Source organism: Muscardinus avellanarius, assembly GCF_963383645.1.
Source record: "Muscardinus avellanarius genome assembly, chromosome: 5".
Classification (NCBI taxonomy): domain Eukaryota; kingdom Metazoa; phylum Chordata; class Mammalia; order Rodentia; family Gliridae; genus Muscardinus; species Muscardinus avellanarius.
In genome coordinates this window covers 85,568,729-85,591,505 of record NC_137790.1, presented here as the reverse complement: position 1 = coordinate 85,591,505, position 22,777 = coordinate 85,568,729, and positions in this window count along the sequence as shown.

Sequence of the window (22,777 nt, the reverse complement as noted above, 5' to 3'; positions counted from 1 at the left end):
ATTCTCCTGACGCACGCACAAACACACCTACACACACACGCATAGCCACTCTCTTTGTGCATGCATCCAGAAGGAAACTCCACAACCATTAAAATTTTATCATTAGACTACAGCAATTTAGTCACATATTCAGGCTCTACTTTTGATTCTCGTTCTCTTGCTTTTTCTACAACATGTACAGTTACTTCCTCCACTGAAGTATCAAATTCCTCAAAGTCATCCACACAGATAGGAATCAATTCATTTTTTCCAAATTTTCCTCCCTTCCTTCCTTTCTTCCTTCCTTCCTTCTTTCCTTCCATCATTCTTTCTTTTTTCTTTTCTTATCTTTTTCTTTGTAGTACTAGAGATTGAGCCCAGGAATATTCTCTTTGAGCCAAATACCCAGTGGTTTGTTTGTTGTTTGTTTGTTTGTTTGTTTGAATAGGGTCTTGATAGGTTGTTGAGAACCTCCCTAAGTTGTTGAGGCCAAACTTGTACCTGCTTGAACCTGTGATCCTCCTGTCTCAGCCTCTCAAGTACTATTATTACGGGCACCATCACACCAGGCTCCAAATTTCTTTTAATGTTTATATTTTGACCTCACATGAGTCACAAATATTCTTAATGGAATCTAGCTAAAATGGTGAATCCTTTCTAGAAAGGTTTCAATTTATTTACTCAGATCCTCTAGAGGAATCACTTTCTTTCTCACTCTCTTTCTCTCCCTTTCTCTTCCCCTTCCTCCTCTTTCTTCCTTTCTTCCTCTCTCTTTCATCATTCTTTTCATACTAGGGGTTGAGTGCGTGCAGGGACATCACTAAGGATCTCACTAAGTTATTGAGGCTGGCTTCAAACCTGTGATCCTCCTTTTTAACCCTCCAAAGTACTAGGATTACAGGCATGCGCCACCAATCCTAACTTGGAATGTATTTGTACTCCTTAGGTACAGAATGGATGTTATGTTAGCATCATGAAAACAACATTCATCTCCTCAGACATCTCCATCAGAGCTCTTGGGTGACCAGGCGCATTGTCAATGGGCAATAAAATATGTGGGGGGCATAGTGGATACTTAAGTCAGGGGTACTCTACCTCCTAGCTACACCCTCAGCCCTATTTTATTTTTTAAATTTTGAGAAAGCCCTCACTAGATTCCTGAGAACCTCACTATGTTACTGAGGCTAGTCTCAAACGTGCAATCCTCTTAGTCTCAGCCTCCCAAATACTGAGTAGTAATATTTTAAAAGTCATCCTTAGCCAGGCGTGGTGGCGCACGCTTGTAATCCCTGCACTTGGGAGGCAGAGACAGGAGGATCGCACAGGTTCAAAGCCAGCTGCGCACACTGGCTTAGGAGACCCTGTTTCCAAATAAAAATATAAAAATAGGTCTGGGAGTGTAGGCTTCCAGGAACCCCAGTACCACCAAAAAAAAAAAAAAAAAAAAAAAAAGAAAAAAAAAGTCATCCTTAGTCTGAGCAGTAGTTCTCAGCAGTGGGTTTTCTTAAATCCTATGAATCAACCTCTGATAACTTCAAAACTTTTTTTTCCCGCAGTTTCTCATTTCTCTAAGCCTTCATGGAACTGAAGAGAGTTAGGGCCCTGTTCTAAATTAGTCTTTTGCTTAAGGGAGTGTTGTGCCTGGTTTGATCTTTTATCCAAACCAATACAATTTTCTCTGTACTGGCAATGGGACTGTTTCATTTTATCACCATTCATGTGCACTTTTAATTTCCTTCAAAAACTTTTCCTTTGCATTCAAAATTTGTCAGTTTGACATTTAAAAAAAACTCTAAGCTTTTAACCTATTTGGCTTTTGATGTGCCTTGCTTACTAAGCTTCATCATTTCTAATTTTTTTTTTTGTACTGAGGATTGAACCCAGGAGTATTCTAATCTAAGCTATACTCCCAACTCTTTATATTTTTTGCTTTGAAACAGGTTCTTACTAGATTCCTGAGAGTCTTGTTAAGTTGCTAGGGATGGCCTGGAACCTGCATTCCTCCTCTCTCACCTCCCCAAGTATTGATTACAAGTATGCACCACCATACCCAATTTCATTTTTAATTTTTTATTTAAAATGAGAGGTGTGAAACTCTTTCTTTCACTTAAACACTGAAAGGCAATTATAAGGTAATCAATTGACCTAAGTTCGATATTGCTGTGTTTCAGGGAATAGGGAGCCCTGAGAGAGAATTAGGGGATCAGCTGCTATTGGAAGGCACGCATTTCTCAATTAAGTTTGCTCTGTTATGACTGCTGTTCATGGCACCCCAAACATTTACAATAGTAACATCAAAGATCACTGATCACAGGTCACCACAGCATATATGATAATAATGAAAAAGCTTGGAGTATTGAGAGGATCGTCAGAATGTGACACAAAGACACAAAGGGAGAACATACTGTTGGTCAAATGGCGCTGATGGACCTGTTTGACACAGGGTAGCACAAGCTCTGTAAATAACGCAGTGTCTGAGAAGCACAATCAGGCAAAATCCAATACCACAAGGTATGTCTTATTCATTCCTGTGTTCCATACCTATTAATTCAAAGTTACCTTAGCCTCTTTCTGAAGCAGCTAGGAAATTAGAGCAGAACCCCAGTTAAATGAATGTATAAAGCATTTATTACTTGCAAGGCCTGGGAGAAGTCCTGGTGTGCAGTGGGGACAAAGACAACTTTGGGTAAGGTACTGGCACTATGGAGCTTATATTGCAGAAAGTAGATAAGAATGTGATATGTGATTATTAACACAATGTAGAAAGTTGCAAATCCTTTTGAGAAAGGAATCAACAAAGTTCTGGAACTTTCTTAGGAAGTAAAGTTTAGCTTCAGTCAAAGAAATCCAAGAAGGTTCTGAGGGGAAACAATTTGACCTAGAAGTTGAAAGATGGGTATTTGAAATACTGATAGCACATACAGGCTTTGGAGAAAGAAATGTATAGGCACACCCATGAGTTACTAGAAAGCAAGTTTTAATGAAGCTATGTCCAGGGACTGGCTGATAAAACTGGAGCCAAATTCCTTCAAGAGGTGCCAAGTCCATTCTGGTCTGGAATGCATTGATAATTGGGACATTATGCTCAGAGGCTGCAAATTGACATTCTTTCGTCATCCCCCTTGGAATAGAAACTCTGATCCTTTAAAGTAATTAGCACCAATTTGGAGCATGTGTGTAAAAATAAGTCACCAGTACCCAAAAACAGATACATTAAGTTCAATGGTTACAAAGCAAATGTTCTTTTTAGCTCCACCTACGTAAACAAAATCAGAAGTGATTAGCATTTAAAAATAGAAGAGCGACAAGGAGACCTCACAGTTCCCGCTGGAAAATTATTCTTTATATAAAGGTTCACCGTGCTAAGCACCCACTCGCTTTTCCTGGCCTTTGTCGAGTTGTTTCCGTGGCTGAAGGATCAGTCTTCTTTTCTAGGGCTACGATCTTGCACATGTGAAGCATCCTCTTTGGAATTGAAAGGTGTTCAATCTCTGCCAAAACAAGCATCTTGGCTCCATTTCCTCCTCTTTCCTTCATCGTTGTGTCTCGTTCCTTCCTCTTCGTGGGACAAAAGAGAGTTTGCTGTGTTACAAGGTTGTCAGCAGAATCTGCCCCTAGCAGCCCACTTGTGTGTGGTAGAGTTGGCTTTTGCCGATGAGGCACCTGTTAGAGAAAGTCGTGTCAGCACCCACTGAAGAAGGGTGGTGGTTGCTGTGGCTTGCCCTTCTGTGTTGGTTGGAGGTTGAGTCTTCAGTGTGGCAGGGCTGAGGTGGTGTGACCTTTAAGAAATGGAAGGTCTTTTGGTCACTGGAGATGTAGCCCGTGGAAAGGATTAAGGTAGTTCTTCTGGGATCCTAAGTTAATTCTCGCAAGTATCAGTTATTAAAGACGCCCAAGCCCTCCACAGAATCACTCTCTGGCTTTCTGTCCAGCCAATCCAGCCATGTGATTGCTCCCTCTTACGTGAGTTCTGCCATTGAGATGTCAACTACTAAGAGGCCTTCATTTGAGCTGAGCTGACGCTAGCTCTATGTTCTTGAGCCTTCATAACTATAAACTAAAAGCCTCTTTTCTTTATAAAGTTACCCAGCCTCTGACATTTTATTATGGCAACAAAAAGCAGAACAATACAACAGTTCTCATAAACTCACCAGTGCAAAATTATAAGTGGCCCTTGACACTTTCTCTTGAATAGGTTAGGTTTTTATAAAGAATTGTGCTTCCCTATTTGCTTCAGTTGTTAGAATGAGGAAGCAAACTGCTGTGGAACTTCAAACGAAGCATGGGAATGTACACTGTCATAAAAAGAGCAGTGGCTGATGTCTCAGCAAGACCCTGGGTGACAGCTCTGTCACACACTTACTACGGAAACGTGGCCAAGACACTTGCTCTTTGGGGGCCTCAGTTTCTCCCATACTTAAAATTAGGAACTGAATTAGGTCATCTTATTGTTCCAGGGTCCTGTGTAGTTTTTTTTTTTTTTTTTTTTTACCATTTTAAAGAGAACTCAAGTCTTTTACTTGCCTCTTTTTATCTACTGGCTTGAAAGATGTGGTGAGGGCACTTAGGGTTTGGGGGGGGTAAGGTATAAGACTCAAACATTTTTTCTATTCCTCACTTATAAAATATATAAAAATATAACCCAAATTTTCTCCACATTTTGTGAGTTTAGAAGAAGGATTAACATGGAGGACACAAAAGATCCTGTTGGCAGAGTATGACAGGGAGGCCACATCACAATCAATCTGAGAAACAAACACATTTAAAGCTGATGCGATCTTGGAAAATAATTGAGGGCCACAAGAGAAGGGATTTGGTCCAAGTGGCATGTTAAAGGCAGAACTATGACTCAAACCTCTTGATTCTAAATCTCCTTTTCACCACGACTTTCTTCCTCACTTTTAGAATGTCTAAATCCTGAATCGGGGCTTAGGAATTGATTAATATATTTCTGCTTTAAATAAAAACGCAAGTGGAACGTCTCAGGGGAGAAGCACGGTTTCAATCTTCGACCATTCACTTTTGTTAAGGCTTCACAAATTTTTTATACTTTTTCTCCCAAGTTATATTTTGTTGTTCTTCCTGGTAATCGATACTAGTTCCTCTGATGGCCTTACATATATACAGTTTGTTGGGGGTCTGTTTGTGTTTGTTTGTTTGTTAAGATTCGGCTGCATGGGTATGTTTATTTGGCAAACAAATGGAAGAAAGAACTTCATCTGTATTCTAATTTTACCATCATGGTCCTTAAGAGTCATGAGGAGCCGTGTGTGTGTGTGTGTGTGTGTGTGTGTGTGTGTGTGTGTGTGTATACTAGTAGAGATTGATCCTAGGCATACTCTACCACTGAGCTACACCCCCAGGCTGTATTTTGAAACAAAGTCTCCCAGCATTCTGAACCTGTGATCTTTCTGTCTCAGCCTCCCAAGTCCCGGGATTACAAGCCTGTGGCATCACGCACAGGGACCTGCATTCCTTTTGAGGAAGCAGGACTGTCAAAGAATAGGCCAGGGATGTCAGAACAGCAGGGATGGGGGTGTTGCTCAGCAGGAGAGTACTTGTCTAGCATGTGCAAGGGCCTGAATTCCATCCCCAACACTGGGAAAAGAACATTTAAAAATGGGCATTTCAATCTTGGCTGTTTCGGATCTCTTCTCTCACATCTTCATGGCTGTGAATTCATAGTGCTTATCTGTGACCACTCATGGGTGACCTAAGTACACACAGTGATCCTGCCCAGGCTCAGGAGATGGGGGAAAGGGCACCAAGACAACTCATAAACTTTGGGTTGCCAGTCTCGGCACGAGGGCATCCTTGAGCCAACCCCCTGCTGTCTCTGGCCAGAGTCCTAGATCTGTTCTTTGTCCATCAGGAGGGGTCAGCTTGGCCATTTGGAGGGGAATGTGGCAAGGGTCAGGCACCAGGGCTGGTACTTAACAGTTTTGACTGTTTGTAGTCTCTTTGCTCAGAAACTTGGAGGCAAGAGGAGAATGAGAATATACAGAAAGCCTGTGACTTCAGTCCAACATGGCAGGCAAAAAAGCTCTTAAGTGTTGTTACAAAATAAGGTTGGGCCGGGCGTAGTAGAGCAGGCTTGTAATCCCAGCGTTCAGGAGGCTAAGACCGGAGGATCGCGGTTCACCGACAGCCTCAGCTGCTCAGTGAGGCCCTCTGCAACTCAGTGAGACCCGGTTTCAAAATAAAAAATAAAAATTTGGGCAGGGAATGTAGCTTGGAGGTCGAATGCCTCTGGGTTCCATCCCCAGACTCGCAAAATAAATAAATAAATACATAAATAAATAAAAGGTTGGTGTGGGGCCAGGACAAAATTCCTTGTGTTTAGGAAAGAAAGGAAGGTATAGAGAAAGGATATAGGAATCAGAGAGACAGAGGTAGAATGGCTGAGAACAAATAAGCATGGGAAGGTGGGGAAGGAGGAAGGAAAGGGAGGAAGGTTGTTAAAATGTGAAAAGAGAAAAGCACAAACACCTCCAGAGAGAAAGCAAGCTGAAGTCAGCGGTGGGAAAAAGGGTTGGAGAGGAGAGGCAATGAGGACAAGACCCAGGACGACTTAAGCATGCCTGACCTGCTCAGCTCAGGAATTTTCTTTTATAAGACTGGCACAGGGAAGATATGTGCGCAGAGGAAAATGTGCTGACTCCGGCCCAGGGCCCGTCAGAGGACAGAAACAGATCAATTAGCCTGGGTGGGGCTCCCCTGCCAGGGCCCAGGGCCTGGCCAGGCCGGGCCAAGGACATTCACGTGGTCATTTAGCTATTAAAGGGCCACAGTGGCGAGGCTGGATCAGCTGTTTACCTTGAGAAAAACCCTTTTCCTATGCCCACGTCAACTCCACTGGCCTGGCTACTACCTCTCTTTAAAATCCTGCTTGGGACCCAGTTATATCTGGCCCCCTGGACTGGGGAAACAGGCTTCCAGGAGGCTCTGGGAGCCATCACAACCCAGTACAACCCATTGGTGGGATGATCCTGGGGCATGTTTGTAAGTGGAACAGAATGTTTCCATGAACCTTCGACCAGTGGATACATGATATAGAAAGAAAGGTTTCTGTGCTATAAAGGCCTTTGGAATCAAAACTAGGCAAAAGCTAAGTTTATCATTCATACATTATCTTCTCAGCATTTTTATTTTTGGTACTGGGAATTGAACTCAGAGGCATTCTACCTACATCCCTGCCCTACTTTATTTTATATTAATTTTAAAACAGAATCTTGGTAGGTTGATGAGAGCCTCACTATTTGCTGAGGTTGTCCTCAAACCTGTGATCCTCCTGTCTCAGTCTCCCACTAAGATTACAAGCATGTACCACCACACCCGGCTTCTTGTCAATTTTCAAGCTCCTACCATGCCTGGGGCACTGTGCTGGAGGCTGAGGATAATGTAGAGAGAAAGAAACACATTCTGAGCCCCCTGGGAAGAGCGATGGCCATACAGCTTCCCTACCCAACTTAACAGCAACATGGGAACTCAGAGGGGATGCTAGCTGATTCTGTTTTGAAATAAACAAGGTATCCAGGAAGGGGACACTAGAGCCTGGCCTTGAAGCCTGAGTTGGATCCAGGAGGCAGAGAAAGCAGACAGAGCCGAGGGAAAACAAGGCACAGGAAGAGTCAACGAGTGTGAAAGTGCTCCAGTAAGCTCACCTGGAGCATGAACTGTCTCAGACAGCCAGGTGCATGGGTGGAATGGAAATAGAGGCCAGGTGAGGACAAGTACAGTTAGAGGCTGAGACATCCAAGGCCTCAGTTAGGAGAAAGCTTAGTGATGACCTACTCAACTTTGACATTGTAAGAAACATTTGTGCATGCATGGATAATGTGTGAACGTTATTAGAGAGTGACTGGGTTGGGCACAGAGGAAGGGGACAGGATGGCAGGGCAGGCATCTCAAATGGCCCATGCTATTCCTGTTCTCCATGAGATTCCCCTGGAATGTCTTCACGACTGCCTGGCCTTGTGTGGAGGCCTCCAGACTCACGCCTTTCCCATCATTTTCTCTTGCTTTCCCCTCTCTTCTCAAGTCCTCCCAGGCAGGCTGCAGGCAGTCCCTCCCAGACTGCCCGAGGGATGGCAAAATCTCTAGGTCAACCCAGCCAAGGCTTGAGACTCATTATTCTTTATTTTGAAACAGGGTCTCATGAAGTTGCAAAAGGCCTCACTAAATAGCCGAGGCTGTCTGCGAACTGCAATCCCCCTGTCTCAGTCTCCCAAATGCTGGGATACAGCGTGTGCCACCAAGCCCGGCTTGGGCTTGGTGCAGTGGGCTCCACCTTCACCTCTAGGCAGGGGTTAGCTCATTTGCCTTTCAAAAGTTCTAAAAGATCCAATACAGTGGCACACCCCTCTGTAATTCCAGTACTTGGGAGGCTGAGACAGGAGGCTCACAGGTTCAAGACCAGCCTCAGCAACTTAGTGAGAACTTGTTTCAAAATAAAGTAAGGCTGGGAGGTGTGGATCAGAGGGAGAATGCACCTGGGTTCAGTCCCTAGTAACACAGACACAGTTCTAAAAGCACCACAAACTAAAAATCACCCTTACCCAGTTCTTTTTAAAAATTAGATAAACCAGGTATGTTGACCCACTCCTGTAATCTCAGGACTTGGGAAATTGAGACAGAGGACAGCCTCAGCAACATAGCGAGACTTTCAGTATCCTAGCAAGACTCTGCTTCCAAACAAATAAAAAATTTAAAGGGCTGGAGGTGTAGCTCAGAGGTAGAATGTCCCTGGATTTAGTCTCCAGTGGGGGGGGGGGGATGAAGTGAGAAGTGAAAGTTTCTCCACCAGTCTGTTAGCGTTTACCAATCAAGATACTTTCCTAAAAGCCGGGCTTGGTGGCACACGCTGTATCCCAGCATTTGGGAGACTAAGAGGGGGATTGCAGTTTGCAGACAGCCTCAGCTATTTAGTGAGGCCTTTTGCAACTTCATGAGATCCTGTTTCAAAATAAAGAATAAAAAGTAGGGCTGGGGGTGTGGCTCAGAGGTAGAATGACCCTGGGTTCCATCCCCAGACCGCAAAAAAAAAAAAAAAGATATTTTCTAAGTTAAATACAATGCATTGTTAAACTTACAACCTATTATTTTATTTTAAAATATGCTGTGAAAATATTTCCCAGTTCCATAGCTCATTTGTAGTCTGGTATTTCATAGACTAGATACATTGTAGTCTGGTATTTCATAGACTAGATACATTGTCAACTATTTTTTCTGTTCATAAACATTTTTTTACGATGTCATATGCACATATTTTATTTTATTTTTGGGGGGATTTACATTTTATTTTTTTACATTATGTTCATAAACATTTATGATGATGTGATTAGTATGCTTTTATGAATGATGTTGTTACAAACATCCTTGTACATAACTGTTTATATATATATATATATATATATATATATATATATATATATATATACTCTTGCTATTATCTCTTTAGGACTTAGAGGTTAGGCTGTTAAATCAAGGAAAATGCACACTCTACATCTTACTTGGAATTGCATCACTCCTTCCAAAAACTATTGTGTTTTATACACCAAGCGACAATGGTGTGAGTCGCCTCTTCCATACTCACCATCCAGCCCTGGAACTGCCTTGTTAGGGACTGGAGAGGAGTCAGAGGCCTCTTACCACCCACGTAGATACTGGCAATGCTGGGACCAAGGCTCCAGGCCTTCGTTACCACACAGTAAGGTAATGCGTGTAAACGCTTAAGAACAGCGTCTGGCACAAAACGAGAGCTCAGTAAACGTGTATTACTGCCGAACACAGGCCATTTACAAGCTTTTAACAACTGGCTTCTCATGGAAGATGAATTGGAGAGGAGAGAGAGAGTGAAGGAGGTCCAGGTAGGCCTCCCAGGTGGAGGCGAGGCCCCTTCTCCTGCTTCTCCTATCACTCTGTTGGCTGGCCCTGGAGAACAAGAAAGTGAGGAAGCATGCTCTCTGACATCAGGGACTGCTAATGCAGGCCAAGATGGCACGGTCACCCTCTTGTAGCAAAAAGAACTCAAAGTGATGAGCTTCTGAGGGCAAGTTTTACTTACTCAGTGGGCTAAACATTTAATGCTTGAAAATCACAAAGGGAAAAAGGGACAATTATTATTGCTCATAAATTTCACTGTGTGCATTTTTTTTTTAAACATGAGTCTCCTTTTCTCATTTGTGATGGAAACTCCTTACAGGGGTGACTCTACCTTAAATGATTCTATCATCCCCTGCACCATGACAACCAGTGTGTCAAAGAACACACAGCAAGGATTCAATAGGTCCGAAGTGGAGGAAAGCAGAGGGATTGGTTTTGGGTGTGATGTTAAGAAAATCACTCTTTTCACAGTTGTGTCCTTTAGAAATTAATTGATTAAATTACCAGGTGAGCCGGGCATGGTGGCACAAGCCTATCATCCCAGTACTTGGGAGGCTGAGAGAGGAGGATAGCAGGCTCCTGGTCAGTCTCAGCAACTTGTTGCAAGGCTCTCAGAAACTTAATGAGACCCTGTTTCAAAATTTAAAAAAAAGTAAGGCTGGAGGTATGTCACAGGTAGAATGCCCCTGGGCTTGATCCGCAGTACCACATACAAAAAACAAAAACAAAACAAGACAAAAACACCATGCGAAGATTCATAAATTAGTTCCAGTGTTCCAAGGTGATGTGCTCTTCTCGGAAATGTCTCTCAGCTAGAAGAGCGCTAACCTCTCTTCTGCACAGTTCTCTAGCACGTTCTCCCAGTCATCCGTTGCAAGTTGTGGATTAGGGTATGCCAGAGAGAAATGCCAGAGAAAATGGGATTATAGAAGGTAAGAGGCTCTGGAAGAATTTGGCCCCAAAGCCGAGGACTCCTCAATCAATATGCATGACTTTCAGAATTCCTATTTTAATCAGCGAAACGGAAATGAAATTCCCAATGTAGCTCTTAGTTAAAAAAATAAATTACAAGTGGTATATGATATTCATGCATACCATTTCCTCTGAAATTCTTTTTAAGAATTGAAGAAAATAACCATATCACATACTGGAAAGAACACTAACCTAGGAGTCCAGAGATTTAGTTTCATGCCCTAAATTTATCACCTGGTAGTGGTGTGATCAAAAGCAGTCCATTGCCCCAGCTTACCTCAGCTCACTCATAGATAGAATGAGAGAGTTGATGGTATGTAAGCTCTCCTCAGCCCCAGTAAAAATGAGTCCATGATTCCTTGATCCATCTATCCAACCTCTTTGCAAATGTTTAGTAAGTTTCTATACAGACAGTGCCCATGTGATTTGAACCTTTCTGCTTGGAGTGAATGGTTGGCGACATTATCTCCAAACACTCACACTCAACATCTTTGATGAGTTTTGAGTCCTTCTCTCTCACTCTACTCACTTTCAACCAGTCCTGTTGTCTGTTCCTTCTTCATGTCTCCTAGGTCCACTCTAACTTTTTCAGGCCTACCCTACTGCTCTTCTTCCAGTCTCACCAGTCCTCACAGGAGCCCTGGCAAAACATTTTCCTGAGACATAATCCAGCTCCAACTCTCTCCCTTCCAAGTCCATTCTGCACGCTGTGCCTATGGTTGATGACAATTTTGAATTTTAGTCAATGTTTTACAAAGATCTGCTGTCTGTCAGGCAGGCGCTGTGCCTGGGCCATTCAGGAGCTCACTGTCATGGCTAAGCTTGCTGTGGTAGGGAACTGCAGTGGCCTGGGATGCTCAGGTGTTGGGCTTCTTTCTTTCCTCTCATAAGGTCTTCTTCCTTGATGGCTCCCTCCTTCATACTTCTAGCATCTCACTCATCATGCACGTCCTGTTACACAGTTCATCCTTCACCTGTCGCTCTTCTTGACCAAAGTGAGCAACTCACAGCAAAAAGACAATAACGTCAAGGCATTTTTCCACATCAGGAACCTTGAGTGGTCTCAGTTGCCCATACCTTTGTACTGGGCATTTAAGGTCCTCATAGTTGGATGTTGCTTTCTTTTCAATGAGCTCAGTTCATCAATCATCTTCAACCCCACTCTCTTCCTGTCAGCCCTACTTCACATCTAGAATGTCAGGGTCCAGCCACACCCCAGGGTGGCCTCACCCAGCACCCTCACATTCACTACCTTTGTGGACCCACCAGATTAGCTCTCCTTCCCTTCCTACAGGATTTGTCTGGAGGATCTTCTCCTCTTTTCAATCTATAGTTTAAATTCTATCCTTTCTAAGAACCTGTGCAGAGTATCAGAAACACCTCTTCGGAATTAATTTTGACCAGCTTCCAATCCTTCTTACAGTACATGTTCTAACCCTGCTCTGGTCTCTTCTACCGAGGTTTTGAGAACCTTTCTGTCTATTTGCTACCCTGGGAGATTTTCTGGAGAAGCACTCATGTCACTTGGATTTTGGGGTCCTCTGCTGCACAGAGAGCTTAGTGCTGAATTTTGAACTAAGGGCATTGAGCAGTTGCCATATGCCGGTCACTACACAGGCTTCATGCACCATGCCCACAGCAGATGATGAGACTGGACTTAGAGAGGCTAAGTAAATTGCCCGAGGCACCAGCAGGTAATACAACATAGGTTTGCACCAAGATACCTCTTAAAAACCAGCCTACATTTCTTCCCTACAAGGGACCATGATATGTGCTGAACAGTTTTGTAGCTATTTAGAGAACAGGTTGAAGATGTGCTTAACAAACATTTACCTAGGGAGATATCTAAGGTGTTCTGGAAAAGCTGGCATCTGATCTTGTTCCTGAAGACTAATTTGACAAAGAAAAAAAAGGTAAGGTATTCTAGTAAGAGAATAAAATGTGAGCTAAGTCCCCCCCACCCCATAGAGTGAATAAAGGATATTTTTTAGAAGAAAATGAGAACTATTTACTGATTTACTTCCTCAGCCAGACTAGTGCCCATAGCCACAGAATTCATGTAAGATAAATATTTGGTAGAAATTAATTTACTCCAGTAATACTGCCTAAGCATTTTTGTGTGTGTGCATGTAATCCTAAACTCACTCTTGGCCTAGAATGTTGAACACCCTACTTGCCTTTATAAAGGGTTGAAAAGCCCAAACCAAAACTTTCAGGCCCTGAAAGTGAAATCTCTAGTCCCTCGAAAGTTTCACTGACCAACCCAGTTTCACTGACTGGATGAGTAAAAAAAAAAAAAACAATATAATCATCATCATCATCATCATCATCATCATCATCATCATTCAACAGGACAAGCTATGAAAAATCAGACCAGAAAATAAAATCTTTCAGTTCCAAGAAACTTCTTTATTTTCAGTAATGTGCCTCCTGCAAGGAAACCCTAGGGCTTCAGTGATGTCAGTTTCATTTCCAGTAGTGAGCTTTTACTTTCCGTATCCTTAAAGAGAGAGTAAAGGCCCCTCTGCCCGGCAGCCTGCCACAGGCGTGGGTCTCAAGACATAAAGGGAACTGAGGCCCAGCCTGTGAGGATCTTCTCACATCATATGGGGCTGTTTGGCATTTCCTTATTTTGTATTAGAATAAACTAGAAGCAAGTCTGTGTCAGTGAGCATATTCATATCACAGCAGTTGTTGAATCAGTGAGTCAGAAAATGGCTCAAAGCAGAGCTGGCCAGCAGGGAGTTAAGCATGATGAAGTAGGAAATGTGTTCAACTCGGGACCTGTTCCTTCTGTACCACGCATTAGCTTGGTGACCCTGAGTAGTCACCTCTTTCCTCTGGGCCTCAGTTTTTCGCTTCAGTTCTGATGTTTGGCAAATTTCCATTAGTTAATAGGAGGGGAATAGAAGCTTGAAAAACTCTGATAGTTTTGTTCTTGTTTTGTTTGGGCACTGAGAGTTGAAGTCAGGGGCATACTATCTGCAAGCTACACCCCTAGCCCTTTTAATTTTTATTTTGAAGTAGGGTTGCATCAAGTTGTTGAGGGTCTTGCCAAGTTGTTGAGGCTGGCCTTAAATCTGCAATCCTCCTGTCTCACACTCCAAATACTGGAATTTCAGGCATGTGCTGCCATACCTAGTCAATAGTTGTTCTGAAAAAGATGCGTATGGAAAACTCTCTATGTGATATGAATATGGGATTGGGAGTTTTTTCTTTACTCTAGTCCAAGTTTCCCAACTTTGGCACTGTCGACATCTTGGACTAAATAATTCTTTGTTATAAAACTGTCCTGTACATTGTAGGGTGTTTTGCAACATCTCTGACATCTACCTACTAGATACCAGTGACATCCACTCCCTTCTCCCCAGTTGTGACACCCCAATATGTCTCCAGACATTGCCAAATGTTCCCTGTTCCTGGGAACAAAATCACCCCCGGTTGAGAAAATCACAGTTCTTCAGTTGCCTTCCCAACTAAAATTGATGGATTCCATAGATTAATGTAGCAGAGAGTGGATATGGAAGGGCTTGGGAGGCAGGTGCAGAGGTTCCCTCCACTCCTGTAACCTAAGGACGGGGCATCCTAGAGAGCACAGGGAAGTTAGAAGTGCTTGAGGCCTGGAGACAGGAAACCAGCACAAGTCTCTGCATTTTCATTGATTGACTGTGGGATCGTCATCATCCTGCTTAACCTCTCTGAGCCTCAGGGTCTCCATGATGCTAAAAGATGTCATACCTCTCCTCCCCAAGCTTCCTTCCCTCCATCTGCCCTCGTGTTCATACACACATTGCCCCAAGGTTTTTAGGAGGAGTAAAAGTAATGGATGTGAAAGACACTGTGAGCCAAGACATCTAAGGACAAACCAAATGCCCCCCTCCCCCACCACCCCCCTGAGAATACAAAGAAAAGGAACTTTCATTCCTAGATATTTTTCCCATCAAGACTGGTAAGTGCAAGTAATCAAGACAGGAATTGACCACTCTCAGGCAATACTGCAAGGTGCCAGCTGCAACACAATTCTACTGGGCTAGGACTTAGTTTGCATTTCTCTAGCTCATGAGAGCCCCTGGGAGAGGCACCTCATTATCGGGCAAAAGCAAGAATGTCCCACAGAGCTGTTCACATATCTGGAAGTAACTTGCCCCATGCCTCTTTCCCCAAGGCCATCAGCCCGGAAGACATCTCACTGACTCGTGTCTTCGGCAATAAGACCTTCAGAGCTAAGACAGGCTGCTGAAGGGCTTGTGGTTTCCTTGGAGTGGGTGTCAGGAGCTCCGGTGATGATGAGTGACCCTCCCCATGCCTCAGGCCAGCCCCAAATCAGAGTAGGTTCTGAAGTCTGAATTACACTCCTTGAGTTCTGAGAATGTTCAGCCTAAGTGACACAGACTGGGCACCAGGTCAGTGGGCTGGTGACTGTCCAGGAAATACAGTTAGCTCAGAATCAAACTATAATTTTTTTTTATCAGAAACTTCCAGGGTTCAAGGGTTAGATTCTGGTTTGAAGAAATAATAGAACCCACCCTGTAAATGCTTTTGATTTTTTGAGGGTAGAGTAGAACACAGGTCAGGGTAGCTCACTTGGCAGGCCTGGGTGTGCATTCTGGCTTTGCCCCTTGCTGGCTCCATGGCTGTGGGTGCCCAGAAGGTGCTATGTAAGTGTTAACAGTGCTTCTGGATCCTGACAGTAGCCTCTGAGGTGGGTGGTGCGATCACCTTCACCTTATAGATGTAGAATCCAAAGTTCAGACCAACGAGTCCCCACACAGCACACCCACGTCCCTTTGCTCTCCTTGCCCTTTGAGGTCACTCTCTCTGCTATCTAAATACCATCTGTCCCTCGAAGTCTGTTCACATGCTGCCTCATCACAGAAGTCTGCCACCAGACTAAAATTCATCTCAGCTCGGTCTCAGCCTCATCACGTTTTGGTGGTGTCTCCATTATACGGTGACACTCACTTGGTCACAGTAGGTAGGAAAAGGCCCAAGATAAAGGCAGGACACACAGCAGAGCATGATAAAGGGAAAAGCCAGGTTTGGCTCAAAGGAAGGGAAGCTTGCTCCCTGTTTCTCTTGACAGTCCTAATATGTCACTGTACCTTTGAAAGCCTTTGCCCTGTCTGGCTTCAATCAAAGCTAACTCCCTATCTGCTGTCTCCCTTTTGACACTGAGCATCAGGAGAAGAAACAGTGTGAATTCACCTTCGCATCCTCCACAGCTTGTGGCCCAATGAGGGGCCAAAGGTTGCAAGTGCTTAAAAACTTCATCTGACACTGAAATGAGAAGAGCTTGCTGACAGTGGCGTGGCGGTGGTGACGGCAGAGATGATGCTGATAAGTAGGAGGTTATCTGAACTGAAACCCTGCCATCACCAAGGCCAATGTGCTCGCTGCGTTTCACTATGACTGAGTGGATAGCAAGAGCTCTACAAATCAGACCTAGAAACAGAGCCCACTCACTGGCAAACTGAAAAGAAACTGGGAAATAGAAAAGGCGGACGAATAAAGGCCACCTCGCCAGCTTGAGCAGATCTGTAGATGAACGTGCAGAGAAACACAGCCTTCCCTAATACTTAAAAAAAAATGTCACTTTCAGCCAGATACTCAGAAGGCTGGGGCTGGATGATTACCAAATTCAAGGCCAGGATGGGCAACTTACTAAGACCCTGTCTCAAAATGAAAAATAAAAAACGTATAGCTCAGTGGTACAGTACTTGCCTAGCATATGTGAAGCTCTGGGTTCAATACCCAGTATTGGAAAAGAAAAACTTTTAAAATCACTGAGAGGGTGTATTCATTTCGAGTCACCCCCCACCCCCATGCCATTTGGCATGGGGCTGTATTTCTATTTTCTGTATTTCTATCTTTTTAATAAACTTTTTTAAATCTTCAAAAAAATCACTGAGAAAGCTCTATTTATTATTATTCTCCATTGAGGAGGATGTAGAAAATATCCAAAAGCATAGGTAAGAAAGATCTTATTATAAAGAATTGTCTACTATCTAAATTCATTGTATTTTCCTTGTTCTGCCTGTATGATTTTATGTACTAAAATTTTAATGATTCTGTATATTAAATTTTTATTTATTTTTTGTATAGATGATAGATGCATAAGGTACAAATTTTAATAGGTAGAAAGAATAGGCTGTGTGAAGTTAGTCTCCTTTGCACCCCCTGACACTCACCACCCAGCTTTCTCCCAATTATTGAATAAATCCCTCCAGAGGAGTCCTGGGCCTGCCACTGTACATTTTGGGAGTGAGTTAATAGCTCTTAATCCTTCAAGGTTCTCAACAGCCAAAAATCACCTATAAGAAGGAAACATATCTCTAACACAATAAATCTATGCTGCTAAGAGATACAATTATACTGCTTCTATACCAATTACATAACCACAATTATATAGTGCCACCCTTTCTAAAGAATGTTCCCAATTGACAGCAGTACTTGGAGGTTCCTAACCAAAATCCACTCTCTTGAATGATCTCTGTTCCAAAGACTTTTTAGAGAGATCGCTGGTACCACAGCAATTCAGAAAGCTCTGAAAAATAGAAACCAGAGTCCACAGGTCTCTGGACTGTAGTGACTAAGATGCTCGCTCCCAGCCCAGACCCCTAAGGCAGGTCTCCCCTTCTCTAGGAGCACCTTCCAGGGACTTCTCATCTTGCTCTGCCCTAGAGTTCGTGGCAAGGGTGGGTGGGGGAATTCCAGTTCAAAGGAGGCAGTTTAAAGGAAGCCATTTCCATAAAATCTTGTTCAAAATACAGAAAGCCATTCTATTCTTACCATAAATGCTATCTTCTTCAAACTTATCCCCTCCTTCTGCTGCACACATGCACACACGTGCACGTACAGGCTCACGCACATGTGTGCAGACACACAAGTGCACGCACATGCAAGCAAGTGGGGAAGTGGGCCCCAGAAGATTCCTTGAGCTTGTATGCTGTGTGTGCCGTCTCTGGACTCACAGCATCAAAAATCCCCCACCTGACTCCTCTCCACTTGCTACCTCATTGTGATCTCCCCAGCAGATAGTTTTAAGTTTTTCAGGAATCGCTACCGTTTGGGAGTTTATTTATCAGTGAAGCAAGTCTCCTCCTCTGCTCTCTCTTCTTTCAGTACCCATCTGATAAAGTTACAGAAGGCATCTCAGATTCACAACACCCCCCACAGCCCCCCACTGAATAACACATCGTCTGGCAACAGGAGGCGTTTGCTTACATTTGGAAGGAGCGCCTGCATCAACTCCAGTTGTCCCTGGGCTGCAACGATGGGCCTCCCTGCTGCAGCCAACAGTTTGCCTTCACCCACTCCCCTCTCCGGAATGAACCTTTCTCTAGGAAAACAAGAAACCTACGTGCCATCCTGAGTGAGAGACGAACAGGAGCTGTGTCCTGGGAATTGCATCCCAGGCGTGGCAGGCGAGAGCATGCGCTAAGGGGTTTGCGACAGCAAGCTATGCTTCAAGCATCTCTGGAGAGAACCTCTGAGCCAAAAGGCCCAAGTGCCCCTGTGGAGTCCTGCTGCTTCTGTATTCATTTCAGCACAGAGGCATTATTGCATTCTTACCATAGGCCACACAATGCACCATGTAGCGGTCATCTCTAGCAAAACTTCATAACCCTCCCCCTAGTTCTGGCTTATGTACTCAGCACTGTTCTACAGGCAGAATTATGGGTCCCCAAAGATGCCCATGTCCTAATCCACAGAACCTGTGAACATGCCGTTTTACATGGCAAGGGGCAATTGAAGTCACAGATGGAATTAATCTGGCTGCAGCTAATTTTAAACTGGAAACTGTGGATTGTCTGTGGTGGCCCCAATATAATCACAAAGGTCCACAAAGAGGAAAGAGTCAGAATCCGAGGGTGGCATCTTGAGAAAGGCTCTACCTACCATCTGGGCTTTGAAGGTGGGGGAAGGGGCCTATCAAAGCAAGTTCCTGGATTTTAGACCTGTGAGACCCATTTCAGACTTCTGACTTTCAGAACTGTCAGATAATAAATTGTGTTGTTACAGAAGCCAATACTGTTTTGTGGATCTGCTATGTGCCAGACCTGGTACCTGGTGCTGAGGGGGGATTCCCACGGCCCATTCTTCATGGACTCTCATTAGGGTTCATCTAGGGAAACTGAAGCCACTCAAATTGTCTAAACAGATAGAATTCAATGCAGATAATCAGCTACATGGGTATTTGAAGAACTTGAGATGCCAATCCAGACATTAGCAAGAGCAGAACTTGCTACTCCAGTGCTATGAGGCTAGGCCAGATGGACAGAGGAGACTGTACTGTTGGAATCCAGAGACTAGGACCAGCCAGTGGAAACTGGACCATGCCGTGCCTGTTCAGCAGAAGCTCGTGCCATGGAGAAGACCAAGAGTCTGACTGTCGAAGCCTATTGAGGAAAAAAGGGAGGGAGAAATGCATCCTGGCTTCTCCCATTGTTCCCCTGCCCTACAGTTCCTGCCAGTGCTGCCCACCGGCTACCCAACTGGAAGCCAACCAAAGAGGGATCTGATACCTGCAGGGATCAGCTCTCCATAGTACCCTCACCCAAAGCTAGGGAGAGTCAAGAGAGGGTCAATGAATCTGAAGATGAAGGTGCACACCCCTCTTTTCTGCATTATTTACCATGAATCTTGAAACATAATTTAATGTTAAAAAATTCAGATTCTTAACCCAAGTGTAGTGGTGCATGCCTATAATCCCAGTACTTAGGAGGCTGAGACAGGAGGATCACAGATTCAAAGCCAGCCTCACCTCAGGAACTTTGTGAGACCTCTGCAACTTAGTGAGACCTTGTTTCAAAGTAAAAAATGAAATAGGTCTGAGAGTTTAGCTCAGGGGTCAAATGCTCCTGGAATCAATCCCCAACACCACAAAAATAAAATAAAATCCAGTTTCTTTGCAATGACGTCTAAGACTCTCCACAGTCTGGTCCTTCCCTAACTTCTCTGACCTCATCCTATGTTCTCTCTTCATTCACAACCATGCTGGCCTTTACTCTGTTCTCAATATGCCAAGCAAGTCCCTTCTCATGACCCTGAACCTGCCACAGCCTCTACTGACACCTCTTCCCTTGTCTTGCCTTAAACGCTGACTCTTCCTCATTTTCATCTAAGCTAGACTGTTACTTGGTCAGATGGCCCTTTTCTCCATCTATGGCTGTCTCCCCTCACCTAGTCACCACTGTCTTCCTATTGTATTTTCTTTATATTATCTGAAAAGATCTTGGTTATGCTCTTTCCTTGACTATAAGCTCCATGAGGATAGGAATACTGTTCTGTTAAGTATCACCTTATAAGCAGCATTGGCTAGATGTTTACACAAATCTGTTGCTTCTTAAAACAAAACTGGGCTCATTTTAGATTCCTTTGTAGTAAGGTATGATTGAGTTTTAACTAATAAAACGAGAGTGGAAATACATGTTGCAGCTTCCAGGTCTGACCTTGAAAACCTCCCCTGCACACTCCTGCCAGATAATGACAAGGCCCTAGAGAATGGTCTGGGCAGAAGATGAAAGAAACCTGGGCTCTTGAATGACTAAGAGCAAGAGAGTTGTCCCAGCAACCTACATGTCCATCCAGGACTGTTATGTGCACAAGAAATAGGTTCTGTGTTGACTCATTATACTGCCCTACCCTAACTAAAATAATTCCCAATGCCAAGAATAGTACCTGGTCCCCAACTGGCCCTAAATGGGTAGTGACTGAGTAACTGAACCTTAGATACTCTAGAAGGAGGTGTTTAAAGATGGAAAGTCTTTTTCCCATCCCCATTCCTTATCTGCAAAGCACCCTGAGGATAGGGAAGTGTTACACTAATCTCTCTGCATTGATACCTTTCATTGTACTAAACCTCAGTCATTCTCAATGTGCTGGCTGCACTGAGTTTCTAGGCAGTGTAAGGAAAACAGTGACTGTAAAGGCATGGTCTAATTTTTTTTTTTTTTCACTGAGAATTTACCTCAGGGGCATTCTATCCCTAAACCACACCCTTGGTTCTATTTTATTTTGAAAGACGGTCTTGCTAAGTTGCTGACTGCCTCGCTAATTTGCAGAGGCTGATCTCGAACCTACGATGCTCCTGTCTCAGCTTCCCAAATGTTGGGATTACTGGTGTGAGCCACCACTCCCAGCTCTAAGTTGTTCTTAATAAGCCGTTCTACAATATTGAAACTACTGATGTTTGTGCAACTCTTTAGAGTTTACAAAGGGATCTTCACTTGATCCTTCTCTGCAGCAGCACTCAAGGATAATTACCCTGAGGATTCCCATTGTACAGATAATGGATCCCAGCCCATGGGGGTTAAGTATCTTGCTTAAAGGCTTACTTTTTAAGTGATAAACCTGAAATTAGTTCATGCTTCAGAAATATTTGTTGAACACCTCCAATGGTCTCGCCTCCTTTAATGAAGCTACTGTACCTAACAAGGGCTCAGGTAATATGAGAAGCCCAAGTTGTGAAGGAATTGGAATAAATACCTTTAAAAAAGATCATTGAGAGGCCCTGGCTCCAGCCGAGGACACAGAGAATCGCATGTGTCACCAGCTCAGGTGCCGGCCCTATGCCTTGGTACAAGTTCTGCGTGGTCTGCGGACCTGCGGGCAGCCAACAACACGACAGTGGACCCCTGGGCACCTCCACTTGCCCAGGCTCACAGCCCTGCCTTTCTGAGCCTACCCTTTTCCATACATTCTTTCCTCTTTCCTGTGCCAAGACGTCAGCAGACGATTTAGAGTGGGTTCCAGGCCATTTAGCTCAGTCAGAGATGTGGGTGAAAGTTTCCTCCCACTCACTCCAGGCCTGAGATAACCCATCAGGGTGTAACCAGCCTGTATGGGGGAGGGGGGTGGCTGAGGAGGGAACTGGGGAGATTTTCAGGCACAGGATTGGAGAAATTTCCACAGCTGTCGCATTTACCCACACTAATCTGACCAGACAAAGTATGTCGGTAAGAGGTTGGTTGGAAAACTTAGGACAAAAGCCAAAAGGGACATAACTTGTCTAAACAGAGTCTGTGAAGGCCCCTGGAGGGTCCCTGGCAAGCTGGATTATTTGTCAGGGCAAAGAGGGCAAGCACTGTTGTCCAAAGAGGCCAATGGCTGAAGAGAAAGGGATGAGATGAGCAGTCGGGGCCAGGGCTCAGCCTCTCCCCGCCCAGAGACTCCACTCTGCTTCTGCCTGTCTGCAAATAAATCCTGGCTATCTCCCTGTGCAGGCCGTCCCACATAGGGTGCCTCTGAGGTGGGGCGAAATACAAATATGCCTTTTCATAATAGCTTTACACCTGGAGCAGCAGAGGACCGGTTTATTACCTTGGTAAACAAAAGTTAGAATTCAAGCAAAGTACAAACTTTGCCCAAGGCACTTCTGACAGAGCACCTTGTGTTTGTGAAGTGAACTTGGAGAGATACAACATGAAGCAATGAGAGGCTGGGCTTTTTTTTTTTTTCCTTCTCTTCCCTTCCCTTCCCTTCCCTTTCTTTTCTTTTCTTTTCTCTTTTCTCTTCTTTTTCCCCCCTCTTGTCTGATTTCCAAGGTTTAAAAGTTCATGGCAGGGGGAGGGAGGGAGAGAGAGAGAGAAGGGGGAGGGGCTGGGGGAATTTACTTTGGCTCTGGCTTTTTCCAGCATTTTGAAATCACACTGTTTAGTGTGAAATAAAAATGTGATCCAACTTATATTGTTTCCCAGCGACTCCTTGCTGTTCTCAGTGACAGTGTGCGTTCACGAGTGGGAGACAGGGTAAACCAGTCTGGGAACACACAGAGGAACCAGAGTTTGCATTAAATCTAACTTTCACATTCTTACAAATGATGAATATTTATTCAGTGCCTATTTTGTGCCAAGAACAGAACCATGAACTTTCCATAAACATGATTCCTTTTAGTATTCACAGGAAATAGAGATTACTAATCAGAATGTCCATTTTACAC